General features: G+C 46.5%; 2 pseudogenes; both read left to right on the top strand.

Moving 5' to 3' along the window:
- Positions 1–833: 833 nt before the first annotated feature.
- Positions 834–2127, top strand: LOC120846259 (annotated as a pseudogene).
- Positions 2128–2442: 315 nt separating this feature from the next.
- LOC121837645 lies at positions 2443–7933 on the top strand (annotated as a pseudogene).
- The last annotated feature ends 5959 nt before the right edge of the window (positions 7934–13892 follow it).

The following is a 13892-nucleotide window of genomic DNA, read 5'->3' on the forward strand; positions in this document are numbered from 1 at the left end:
AGCACAGCATCACTATTCCATTCCTTTATGGCTAAAGGGAGTGGTGAAAACATGAACTGGTTAGTACGTGACTAACCTGTTAATGTTTTCGTGACTAACCTGTTCATGTTATCACGTTTTCAGCATAAAGTTTATGTACCTATCGCTGACATCTACGGCGAAATCGCAGCGATGATATGGCTGATAAGCTGTTGCTGCATCACACTGGGCAAGCCATCTACCGGAGGCAATGTCAGCAACTTCAGCACATGGACCAACCAAGCAATCGCTCAAGATCAGGCCACCGCTGGGACTGCAGCGCTGCTGGCTCTTCCACCGTCGGCTACAAAAGGCGTCGCTCGACCAGATGTCTTCAGTGGGCACGTCGAAATTGCAGCGACGATGTGTCTCAACCTTCCGCTTTTCGTTCAGGTTGGTTCTTATCGCCACATGTAGCTGTTCAAATGCTACCGAAGCGATTGCCGATTCATTGTTGTTGTGCCGTGCCCAAATGCCCTTGTATATAGCGCGAAAGAGTACTGGAATATGTTGATTGTGCTTCTCGCTGGCGACATTGAAGAAAACCCGGGTCCTACAACTCTTAAACAGATGGTCAAGTCGATACTAGAAAAACAAACTGAGATTGCGGAGGACATAAAATCTATGAAAAGTAGTCAAGCACTGACAGAACAAAACATTGATTCAAGAAACAAAAAGTTCGCTGAGTACGACAAAAGTTTAAAATAATGCAGGAAACAAACGCAAAGGTCATACAGCTTGAAAATACCATTATCGTCCTATAGAAATTCCTATCAACTCAGCAGATGAAGCTGGATGACCTCGAAAATCGCGAAATGCGTAATAACTTGATTCTTTTTGGTTTCCCTGAAAACTCTGGGGAATCTTTGGAAGCCGCAGTTGTAAACGATCTCTTCAAAAGTCGCCTCGGTGTACATGTCAATTCGGTACAGCGTATTCACGGGCTTGGTGGAAAGGCTGAAGGGAAAATCGAACCTGTCATCATGAACTTTGTTTACTATAAAGAACGTCAGGAAGTACTGAAAAATTGATCGAAACTGAAAGGTTCCGGGTTGTTTCTGGGGTAAAACTTCTGCTGGAATACTCTGCAAAAAAGAAAAAGGCTATGGGAGTTGTCGAAAAAAAATGAGACAACGGCGATAAAGTTCAACTATTTTACGACAAACTTCACATAAATCGAGACACCTTTGTTTGGGATGACTGTGCAAATTGTCGAGTTCAAATAAATAATGAAAAACGCCACACACCAGAACCCAATCAATGACAGTCGTCAGGTGGTCACTTGGTACTACTTAACGCGCAAAGTGAATTGAATAAACTTGCTGACGTCGAGGGTGTTTTATACGACTATGATGCTGACATAACAGCGATGACGGAAACATGGCTACATTCGGGTATCTCTGATTGTGAACTTGTTGCTCCGACTCATCAGATAATACACGATCGTTCATCCCGAGACGGGGACAGAGCAATGTTTATTGCTCTGTCTTGGAAGGAATTCAAAAGCACAAGAGCTTGTGGTGCAAAGTGGAAGTCAGAATAGTTGTGTTTGTTCTTGGCGTTGTTTACAGGCCTCCAAATACACCTAAGTTTTTTTGTTTGTTTTTTTTTTGTTTTTTTGAAGGACGTTTTACGATTACATATCTGGATTAGTTAGAAATAGAACTAAAGTTGTTGTTGTGGGTGATTTCAATGCTCTCGGAATTGATTGGAATAATTTAAGACTAAACACATCAAATATGCAAAACGAATCGATTTTACTTGACCTACTTTCCAACGTAAGCTTTTTACTGGTTGTTACTCAGCCAACGTGGGTTATATCAACAAGTTCTATACCTGACTTAGCTTTCGTGAGTCCTTTTATGCCCTGTAAGGTCAGCATACGTAAAGGCATATCAGACCACGATCTTGTATCGCTAGTTTTTGTTTTTTTTTGTTTTTTTTTCCCCCGAGGCTACAGTAAAAGCCAAAATCTCGTAAGCTACTACCAGATTTTGGCCAAGCGGACGATGTCAGTATATTCGACTATCTTCAAACGAGATTCGATGCATTCAGCAATTCCTCCGGAAACATAGAATTCCTTTGGCAGATGTTAAGAGACACAGTTAGTTGCTGCATCGAGCACTTTCTTCCGGAAAGAAAAATACCCATCAGGCCACATCCTTGGATATCAAAGATGTAATCCATTTGATAAGGCGCATTAAAAGACTCTGCCGACGGAAGGCTTGTAACTCGTCGGGTTTTGAAGATCTGTGTTTTTCTTTGAGGAGGAAAATTGTGGAGGGTCGAACAGCCTTTTTTTCGCAAACTCTCCCTACCTTTATGCGAGATCCTCCTCAAAAATTCTGGCTATATCTTTCTCCCTCCCGTGCAGTGGTTGAGAAAGTTAAAATACGAAATGTAGTCATAGATACTCTAAGGGATATGAGTACCGAGTTCAATACATATTTTCAGTCTGTCTTTACCAGACCAACAAACGCTGTAGACTACCTTGCACCTTCAGGTTGCACTTCTATTCCCATGTCTGACTTAACCGTGACAGCCCAATGTATTTTTGCTATGTTACATAAATTAAACAGTAAAAAAGCGTCTGGCCCAGGTGACATTCTCGCTGCATTTATGAAGAGGTATGTTGAGTAGATGTCAATGTTTGTGTGTATAATATTTACGTTCTCTTTGAAAGAAAGGCTTGGTCCAGTCGACTGGCTTTGTGCGCGCGTAGTACCGGTCCATAAGACGAGCGATAAGCTTTCCGTTTCGAACTACCGACCCATATCTTTAAGTAACACCTTTTGGCGGGCTAGTTGGTTCATGATTTTAGAAATAAATGAACTGCGCAAAGGACGAGGACAGAGGTAGAAACGAGTACGACACACAGAGCGCAGACTTCCAACTGTTTATTTGGCGCAGACACAACAGTATATATGACAGCAGCAATCAGTTTGCGGTTAAATAAGGTTTAAACATGACCGTCCAAAAAAGAGAATTCCTTGTCTGATAGTGAAACAGATTGCATGCTTATGCAGTCGTGACCTTTCTTTTTAATGAAGTAGGCTTCTACGAGTTTTCTTTCCGTTGCCTCATTTGCTCTTGCGAGAACACGTGTCCTTTGCAAATCAGGATGACAACCGCATTTCAAACAATGTACAGACAGATGTCCGCCTGTGTTGTTTTTTATCGACAGAAAGTGTTCTCGTGCCCTCAGGTTGAAACAACGTCCAGTCTCGCCAATGTATACTCGCCCGCAAGAAAGCGGAATTTCATAGATAACACCGGATGCGCATTCCGTGTAGCGCGTGCTGTGCTCCTTTTTGCATTTGTTGATGTTCACTCTTGGCTTCATCATAGGGCACACTTTACTGAGTTTGCAGGGCGCTGAAAAGACGACCGAGAGACCATACCTGGCCGCTACCTTTTTCAGGTTATGGGACAAGCCGTGGTGGTACGGGATTACATGCACGCGCATTTTTTCTTTTCGCCTCTGCTCATTACTACCAGTTTTCTGCTTCTGTAGCAAGCGCACACATACAGCAGAGACCAAGTGTTGGGGGTACCCTGCGGCAGTAAGGCGGTCACACTGATCGCGGAAACTGGACACCATTTCATGAACACATGATTTTTCTAATGCTGAAGTACAGCTAGACATAACGATGGCTCTTTTAACAAGCTTTGAGTGAGCACTGTCATAGGGCAAAAGGCCCTTCTTGGTCCTAGGGTGGTATGACCAGCAGATGTTGTTGTCACTAAACGTTATTTTTAGATCTAAAAACTGGATGGAACCGTTAGTGGTGAATTCATGGGTAAAATTAAGGCCATTGGATGCTGATACGAAGATGGATAGAATGCTAGAAACAGCCTTGTGAATACAATGAGAACCTTCAATATCTAAAAGCACAAGGTAGTCATCGACGTATCTAAAAACGCGCACTACATGCTGATCACAAAGGTGTTGCTGCAAGCGCCTGTCAAAAAAGGACAAATACATATCACATAGCACGGGGGCAACCGCGGACCCGATACAAATGCCGGTCTTTTGAACATAAAACCTCTCCTCGTGCGCAATTACTGTAGAGCTCAAGTAGAAACGCAACAGTTCAAGGAAACTCCCAGTGCTAATACCGCTTTCACTCTGAAAACTAATTTCACCGAACTCCTCGATGCTGTCCTTGACGGCTGTAAGCAAGCCCTCATGTGGCACCGAATAAAACAGGTCCTGAATGTCCACAGAGAAGGCAGTCTTTGCAGATGGGAAACCGCTCTCGAACTCACGAACCACCTCACTGGAACTTCGAACCAGGTAAGGGTCCATTCCCACAATCTTGTTAAGATGGCTCTTGAGGTACGAGCCGATTACTTTTTGCCAACAACCCTTCTCGGAAACAATCGCGCGAAGGGGGCATTCAGGTTTGTGGGTTTTTCCCGTGAAGAAGACCTCCAGATGGTCAACCTCTGTTTTCTTTACAGCCTTACACAGTGCCTCTAGGTTCTGGTCCCTCAGGAGCCTTAAAGCTAACTTCTTTTGTTTTTTCGGAGAAAATTCCACCTGCTTAAAGTGCTTCTGAACCGCTTCGGTGGCCTTAACATCGAACATCCCAGAGGGCATGACGACAAATCCTCCTTCCTAAAATCCTAAAAAACAATGGTCTCAACATTATGCAGGCAGATAAGGAAGGAGGATTTGTCGTCATGCCCTCTGGGATGTTCGATGTTAAGGCCACCGAAGCGGTTCAGAAGCACTTTAAGCAGGTGGAATTTTCTCCGAAAAAACAAAAGAAGTTAGCTTTAAGGCTCCTGAGGGACCAGAACCTAGAGGCACTGTGTAAGGCTGTAAAGAAAACAGAAGTTGACCATCTGGAGGTCTTCTTCACGGAAAAAACCCACAAACCTGATTGCCCCCTTCGCGCGATTGTTTCCGAGAAGGGTTGTTGGCAAAAAGTAATCGGCTCGTACCTCAAGAGCCATCTTAACAAGATTGTGGGAATGGACCCTTACCTGGTTCGAAGTTCCAGTGAGGTGGTTCGTGAGTTCGAGAGCGGTTTCCCATCTGCAAAGACTGCCTTCTCTGTGGACATTCAGGACCTGTTTTATTCGGTGCCACATGAGGGCTTGCTTACAGCCGTCAAGGACAGCATCGAGGAGTTCGGTGAAATTAGTTTTCAGAGTGAAAGCGGTATTAGCACTGGGAGTTTCCTTGAACTGTTGCGTTTCTACTTGAGCTCTACAGTAATTGCGCACGAGGAGAGGTTTTATGTTCAAAAGACCGGCATTTGTATCGGGTCCGCGGTTGCCCCCGTGCTATGTGATATGTATTTGTCCTTTTTTGACAGGCGCTTGCAGCAACACCTTTGTGATCAGCATGTAGTGCGCGTTTTTAGATACGTCGATGACTACCTTGTGCTTTTAGATATTGAAGGTTCTCATTGTATTCACAAGGCTGTTTCTAGCATTCTATCCATCTTCGTATCAGCATCCAATGGCCTTAATTTTACCCATGAATTCACCACTAACGGTTCCATCCAGTTTTTAGATCTAAAAATAACGTTTAGTGACAACCACATCTGCTGGTCATACCACCCTAGGACCAAGAAGGGCCTTTTGCCCTATGACAGTGCTCACTCAAAGCTTGTTAAAAGAGCCATCGTTATGTCTAGCTGTACTTCAGCATTAGAAAAATCATGTGTTCATGAAATGGCGTCCAGTTTCCGCGATCAGTGTGACCGCCTTACTGCCGCAGGGTACCCCCAACACTTGGTCTCTGCTGTATGTGTGCGCTTGCAACAGAAGCAGAAAACTGGAAGTAATGAGCAGAGGCGAAAAGAAAAAATGCGCGTGCATGTAATCCCGTACCACCACGGCTTGTCCCATAACCTGAAAAAGGTAGCGGCCAGGTATGGTCTCTCGGTCGTCTTTTCAGCGCCCTGCAAACTCAGTAAAGTGTGCCCTATGATGAAGCCAAGAGTGAACATCAACAAATGCAAAAAGGAGCACAGCACGCGCTACACGGAATGCGCATCCGGTGTTATCTATGAAATTCCGCTTTCTTGCGGGCGAGTATACATTGGCGAGACTGGACGTTGTTTCAACCTGAGAGCACGAGAACACTTTCTGTCGATAAAAAACAACACAGGCGGACATCTGTCTGTACATTGTTTGAAATGCGGTTGTCATCCTGATTTGCAAAGGACACGTGTTCTCGCAAGAGCAAATGAGGCAACGGAAAGAAAACTCGTAGAAGCCTACTTCATTAAAAAGAAAGGTCACGACTGCATAAGCATGCAATCTGTTTCACTATCAGACAAGGAATTCTCTTTTTTGGACGGTCATGTTTAAACCTTATTTAACCGCAAACTGATTGCTGCTGTCATATATACTGTTGTGTCTGCGCCAAATAAACAGTTGGAAGTCTGCGCTCTGTGTGTCGTACTCGTTTCTACCTCTGTCCTCGTCCTTTGCGCAGTTCATTTATTTCTAAAACCATATCTTTAACTTGCATATCTTCCAAACTTCTTGAGCACATTGTAAACCAGCAAAATACTGATTACCTCGAGAGCAACAATTTTTTCACTGACTCCCAGCATGGTTTTCGGCGTAATCGCTCTACCACTACCCAGCTCGTTTGCACCGTGCATGACTTGGCAAGCATTCTTGATAAAAAAGGGCAAGCTGACGTGGTTTTTATCGACTTTTCGAAAGCCTTCGACACTGATCCCCATGATGCACTACTTTTTTTTAAATTAAGAAAAGCTTGTATTAATGAAGACTTGGTGCAGTGGATAGAGTGCTATTTGTACAGCCGGAAGCAATATGCTGAAATCAATGGCTCCCGTTCTCCCTCCCTTGACGCTTTTTCCTGTGTCCCCCAAGGACCAGTCATAGGCCCGTTATTATTTCTTGTCTACATAAATGACATTGCGAACGATATCAATAAAAAAAATCCAGATCAGGCTTTTTGCTGACTATTGTGTCTTGTATACAAAAGTGGAGAGTCTCGAGGACCAGATTATGCTCAACAACGTTCTGGGTTCAGTGTCTGAATGGTGCAAGAAATGGCAGATGAAACTTAATCTACAAAAAAACGGTAGCGATCACATTCACTAAGAAAAAAAAATTCTCTAAGTTTTGAGTACCATTTTGATAACTCCCCCGTTTCCAAGGTCGACTCCGTAAAATATCTGGGAGTAACGCTCACTCCTGGCCTTAGCTGGAGCTTGCATCTAGATAATATATGCTCAGCTGCCTTCTGAAAACTTTGTTTCATTAGAAGAAAACTAAGGCTGGCACTAACATCCACTAGACGAACCGCCTATAAGACCCTAATAAGACCTTATAGGGTCTTATACTTATATATATATGGGGTTCTTATACCAAAGTTGATTCTTCTAAAATCGAAGATATACAAACCCAGAGTCTACGATTTGTGTACGGCAGGTACAAAAGGACGGGTTCTAGCACTGAGATGTTGTCATTGTCAAACGTAGAACCTTTGTTCAGAAAATGTAAGGGCGCAAACGAGCTTGTGTACATTGCACATGGTTGAAAAATCCCCGAGATTGCGGGTAAACGACACAACACTAAAAGTCTCTACTTTTTAGTGTTGTGTCGTTTACCCGCAGTCTCGGGGTTTTTTCAACCATGAACATCTGTGCGCCCGACATAAGTTAGCTAGGCTAAAACTTTTGTACTCTATTGCGAACGGGCAAACCGGTATCGATCCTACCATGTATTTGCTCCTTCCTTCAAGCACTCTAGTAGAATAAGCGACTCGCACCACATTCGACCCTTTAGATCGTCATCCAATGGGTTCAATTTTTCTTATTTTTCCAGAACTGTAGATGAATGGAATCTTTTACCTGACGAGATTGTTGTATGTACGACCGTAGAACAATTTGTTGATGCATGTTCTTCGCATTTCTAACGCGCTCGCATGTTTTTTTTTTTTGTTGTTGTTTTTTTTGTTATATTTTAGTAATGTTGTAGTCATGATTTGAAGATACAACGTGTCACTAGCGCTCTTACCTTATTTTATGTGCTCTGCTGCGCTTATTGCAAGACGCTATCAGTGGCCCCATTGTTGTGTTATCTACACACCCTTTGAACTTGTGTATTTTTTTTTCTTTCTTTCTTTCTTTGTCACCTCCAGTGTACCACATTTGTTGGTTTACTCTGTTTAGCTATGTTTTTTCTTTCTTGTTGTCCCACCCTGCTTGGGCCTGCAGTATGGATAAATAAATAAATAAATAAATAATAAATCTTCTTTCCTTCCTCGCACATCCCTCAACTGGAACCACCTTCCCGGACCAATTGCATTCATAACTGACAAAACTTTTTAGGTCTGCTCTTACCAATCATTTTTTTTTTTTGTTGAGCGTGAATAACTATACATTACACTGGGGGGGGGGGGGGGAGGGGGGGGGGGCTTTGATCTCAACTTTGCCTTCGGACCCTGAGGGTAAAACAAATAAATAAAATGAATAAATAAGGATAGAATGCTGGACCGTTGTCGTATGTATATAGTCTCAGATCACTGCTGAAGAGATTGTCCGGGAACCTAAAGTTGATTTGGAAGTGTTTGCGGCGTGCCGTTTGGCGGCTTGCTAGAAGTCCTGTCATCAGGAAAAGGAACATGCGGCACATCAACCATTGAAATAGAGTATGGCGTTTTAGAGGCGCAACTTCCATCTCTCACTGTGAGCGAAAACGTGAGCGAATTCTGGCGTGCTGTGGCAAAGGGGGTTCACCAGTGCTGTTGAACCCCTTTTTCCTAATTTGACAAGGATGGTTCGTGCACTTTTGTGTTTGCCTGTGCGAACGCCGCCATGGAGAGGGTCTTTAGCCTGGTCTCCGCAACAAAGACACACTACCGAAGCAAAATGGCAACGCTTACTTTAGAAATAATCCTGGATGTGTGATTGGATAGAGGGTGGTATGTGTTGTGTTGTGTAGCGAGGGGCGACTTACGGGAGCAAGCCAGACACACGTGCGACGCTTAGGCAGCCATGTTTGAAGAACGTTTATCCATACCCGTGTTGCCAGCGTCTTGGGCAAACCTGCTAGTTAACCTATGTGTTCACAGATGGCAGCACTATCCCACATCTCCCCTTTTTATGGGACAGGCATAAGGTCTGCTACTGAATATATCGCTGTGGTGTTTTCAGACACCGGCCACCTCTGCTGTGTAGGTGCGAATTGTCCCCGCATCTTGTTTGACCTTTTCCCGAACCATCGTCGTCTGACACACTTGTTGACGGTTTTGATTGATTCGGTGAGGCAGGAGAAGGCGAATAAGGGATTAGATGTGTTCTGTTTCTCCTGTCTGGGCCTTCTTGGGTGTCGATGATGTAAGATCTTGGCTCAGAAGTGCGACGGTGTACTGTTCCTCTTCTTTCCAGGTCAAAGACCCAGACTTCTGTTCCGTCGACAATGTCGGCAAGGTCTTGTACTCGATGTCGGCGATCATAGGCCTTGCGCTGTTTCACGCGAAGCTCTTCTTCGTATTTTCGTAGCCGTGTCATGTCTGGAGTTGACGGAACCAGCATCTTCTTGGCTGTTGGGATTCTGGACCGGAGTCTTCTTCCCATGAGCAGTTCAGCTGGGCTGTACCCATTGTTCAGTGGTGTGGTCCTGTACGCGAGTAGTGTTTTGTATGGGTCTCCAGTTTTCTCCATCGATTTTTTGATGATTTTAACAGCTGCTTCAGCCAGGCCGTTGCTTTGCGGGTAATGGGGACTGGATGTGATATGTTGGAAGCCGTACTCTTGAGTAAATGTGGAGAATGCCGACGTTTTCACGCGCGAGAACTGAGGACCGTTGTCCGACACGACAACCTCCGGTATCCCGTGGCGGGCAAAGATGCTCTTACAGTGGCCAATCACTGTTTCAGAGGTGAGATTGCTAAGCAGGGCTACTTCCGGGTACCTAGAGAAATAGTCCGTAACGATGAGCCACCACTTGTTCTGATGATAGAAGAGGTCCATAGCCACCCGTTGCCATGGCCTTTCAGGGAAGTCTGTTGGTAGTAGTGGCATCTTTCTGTTGCTTGACTTCTCGATGCAACGTTGGCACCTCTTTACAGTCTCTTCAACATCCCTGCTGATGCCAGGCCACCACAAAGAGTGTTTAGCTCTGGCTTGGGTCTTGACAATTCCAAAGTGCCCTTCGTGTAGAATACGTAAGGCATCTTGCTGGCAATGCGCAGGCACGACGATCCTTGCGGTGTACAGCAGGATGTCGTCTTCCAGCGTGAACTGATGCCGAAACTCGTAGAAGGGCTTGACATCTTTGTTGAGGTCACGGCGACTGGGCCATGCCTGTTGAGTGTACTTGCGCAACTCTTGGCATACAGGATCCGTTTTCTGTTTTTTGACGAGCCATTGAAGACATAGTTCTTTGAGAGGAATGTTGGCTCTGACTTCACGGACATAAGCACCGACCTCTTGCTCAAGGTCCAATGAGCCAGTTTCTTGGAGAGGCGATCTGGAGAGTGCATCAGCAGCAAGCAGCTCCTTTCCTGGCACATAGGTGATGCTGTACTTGTAGCGCATCATGCGCATACGCAATCTCTGCAACCTCGGGGTGAGGTCATCCAGTGCCTTCGATGAGAAGAGGGGAACCAACGGCTTGTGGACCGTTTCAAAAGTAAACTCCTTGCCGACAAGGTAGTCACTGTACTTCTCACACGCCCAAACAAGTGCCAGTCCTTCCTCCTCTATCTGGGCATATCGCCTTTCAGTCTCAGTCAGGAGCCTTGATGCATAAGCAATAACTTGAAACTTCCCATCTTTTCGCTTTGTCGCAGTACTGCACCCAATCCACACGAGGATGCATCCGCAGTGACCACTGTCTCTGATGCGGGATCGTAGACGCCGAGGACAGGCTGTGATGACAGGATGCTCTTCCACTTGTCAAAGGCTGACTGTTGGCTTGGTCCCCAAACAAATTCTTGCTTCGAGCTAAGCATGGAGCTCAGTAGTTGAAGAACGTCAGCCAAGTTAGGGACAAACCTTGCGAGGTATGTTGCCATTCCGAGCATTCTTTGGAGTTCTGGCTTTCATGTGGGAGGGCACATTTCTCGTACTGCTTTGGTCTTTGCATCATCTGGACGGATGCCTTGGCGGTCGATTTTGTGGCCCAGGAAGGTGATCTCCTCAACTTGAAAGGAGCACTTGCGATGGTTGAGTGTGACTCCCGTCTCTTGTAGTCGCTGAAGCACTCTACGGAGCCTCTCGTCGTGCTCTTTTTGGTTGGAGCCCCAAACAAGGAAATCATCCATGTGGCACACAGCCCCGTCAATGCCGTTCAGGATGCTTGAAAACTGCTTCTGAAAATGTTCCGGGGCAAAGGAGATACCAAATGGAAGTCTGTTAAAACAAAACCTCCCGAATGGTGAAATGAATGTTGTCAGACTCTTACTTTCTTCACTGAGCGGTATCTGCCAAAACCCCGAGTTGGCATCAAGTTTGGAAAACACTCTTGCGCCTTGGAGAAGTCCCAGCGTGTTTTCAACCGACGTGATGGGGTGCCATTTCCTCTTGACGTAGCAGTTGAGCTTTGTAAAATCCACACAAATCCTCACCGTACCATCCGGCTTTGGTACTACCACCAAAGGAGCACACCAGTCCGTTGGTCCATCGACAGGTGATATAACTCCCATAGATTCAATCCGCTGTAGCTCTTCTTTGGTTTGCTGGTACAACGGTAGAGGAACACGGCGTGGGGAACTCACAGCAAAAGGAGTCGCTCCGTCTTGAAGCTGCACGTGGTAGGCGTCCTTGATGTGGCCTAATCCTTTGAAGAGAGCTGGGAACTCCTTTTTCACGTCAAGCTGCGAGCTCCGATGCGTTTGGCTGTTCTTTGTGGCAAGGTGGTCCACAAAAGAGACCACTTGTAGCGCTTGAATGGCGGGTCTGCCGAGCAGAGGTGTGCGTAAGTCCTCGAGGATGTAGACATCTTGTAAGGATGTCGAACCTTTGAAGGTCATGGTCATTTGTGCCACACCTTGGACTGCTAAGGGACTGCCGTCTGGGCCGTGAAGTTGCCGTCGTGGTTCCTGAAGCAGTGGTTTCCGCTTGATTTTTCGGAACACGCTTGCCGGGATGACTGTTTCATCAGCCCCTGTATCAATTTTGAAGCTGACGGGGTCGTCTTGAAGCACCACCGTAGCCTCCCACTTGTCTGCTTCTGGATGCGACACACCTCCGATGAACCCGATCTCATCGTCGGAACCGGAGACATGGTTGACCCGTTTGGAGAGACAAACTGAAGCATAGTGACCTTTCTTGCCGCAGTTTTTGCACGTTTCGTAGCGAGCTGGACAGGACCTCCTCGAGTGCCGTTTCCGCCCGCACCAGTTGCACGATTGCTTGTCTTGAACAGCTGTGGATTTGGAATTCGACGCGGCAGCCGCGAACTTTTCCGTAGTGTGAGTAGCTCTGTCCCCGGTTGTGCCTCGGGAAGACTGCTTAGCTTGCTTGGACACAGAAGAGAGCTTGTTGACACTGCCGTTCGACTTCCCGTCCTGCGTCAGCTCCGCTTGTTGTTGTCGAACACTTTAAACTTGCCTGGTGGACTCGAGGGCTTTGCGTAGCGTTAGATCCGAGTCCAGTTGGAGCTTGGCGGATAACTTCTTGTCACGAATTCCTACCACAAGGCGGTCTCGGACGAACTGTTCTTGCATCTCGCCGTATTCGCAGTGTTTTGACAGGCTGTGAAGCGCCGTCGCGAATTCTTCCACAGACTCCCCTTCCTGTTGGACGCGCGTGTTAAATCGAGCTCGCTCGAATATCACGTTTCGCCGGGGTATGAAGTATCCGTCGAAGATGACGGTCTCGAAACGGCCTGCCTCCTCTTCCGAGAGTTGGAACGAAGCGAACACGTCTTCGGATTGGTCGCCCATTATGTATAGTAGAGTGTCTACCTGATGCTCTTCGGGTTTGTTGCTTAGTCCGGACGCATTGTGGAACCGTAGAAAGCGCCGTTTCCACTTGGGCCATTCGTTGAGGTTGCTGAACACAAATGGCTCCGGTGGTTGGAGAACAAAGGATCCCGACTGGGGATGGGGATCGGTGGCCGAGTGGTCTAGCGCACACCAGCTCGGAGCACGTGGAGCGAAAGCTCGCGCTGCAGAACCCAGAGATCCTGGGTTCGAGCCCCACCCCTGCCCGTTTCGATCTGGATGAGCATCGTACCGGCGTGCGGTCGTGTATCACTACTGCCTGGTGCACGTTAAAGACCCCAGGCTAGCGGTTGTACCGCACTGGCTAAATTTCTCATCTACAGCTGGGAGACTCGTCGCCCCTGTGAGGCAGACAAAGTTCTAGGCTGTATAAACACACACACAACCCAATCCCGACTGGGGGCCCGTCCCGGGTGTACCGTTGGCGGCTGTCCCGTCGGCCATGGTCAGGAGTCAGGCGTGACTTCGTTTCCGGTTGATTCTTGAAGCGACTCAGCACGATCCCACTTCTGACACCATGTTGTGTTGTGTAGCGAGGGGCGACTTACAGGAGCAAGACAGACACACGTGCGACGCTTAGGCAGCCATGTTTGAAGAACGTTTATCCATACCCGTGTTGCCAGCGTCTTGGGCAAACCTGCTAGTATCTGTGGCAGAAAAATGCATAGCGACACTCAGAGGCAATCACAAAACCAAGGAAAAGGATCAGGTCAAAAAACCTCTGGTAGTGATGCCATACATTCATAAATTTTCGCACCAACTGAAAAAGATCGCCGAAACGCACGAGGTCAAAGTAGCCCCCGCCCCATTTAAGCTTAAAGGACTGTGCAAAAAGGTTAACGAAGAGGAAGGCGACACATCGGGTCAATCGTCGTGTCGGGTAAAGCACAAAAACAAGTTCGTCGAATGCGTAGAAGGAGTC

This window comes from Ixodes scapularis, unplaced genomic scaffold (assembly GCF_016920785.2).
Source record: "Ixodes scapularis isolate PalLabHiFi unplaced genomic scaffold, ASM1692078v2 PGA_scaffold4__175_contigs__length_147842914, whole genome shotgun sequence".
Lineage (NCBI taxonomy): Eukaryota > Metazoa > Arthropoda > Arachnida > Ixodida > Ixodidae > Ixodes > Ixodes scapularis.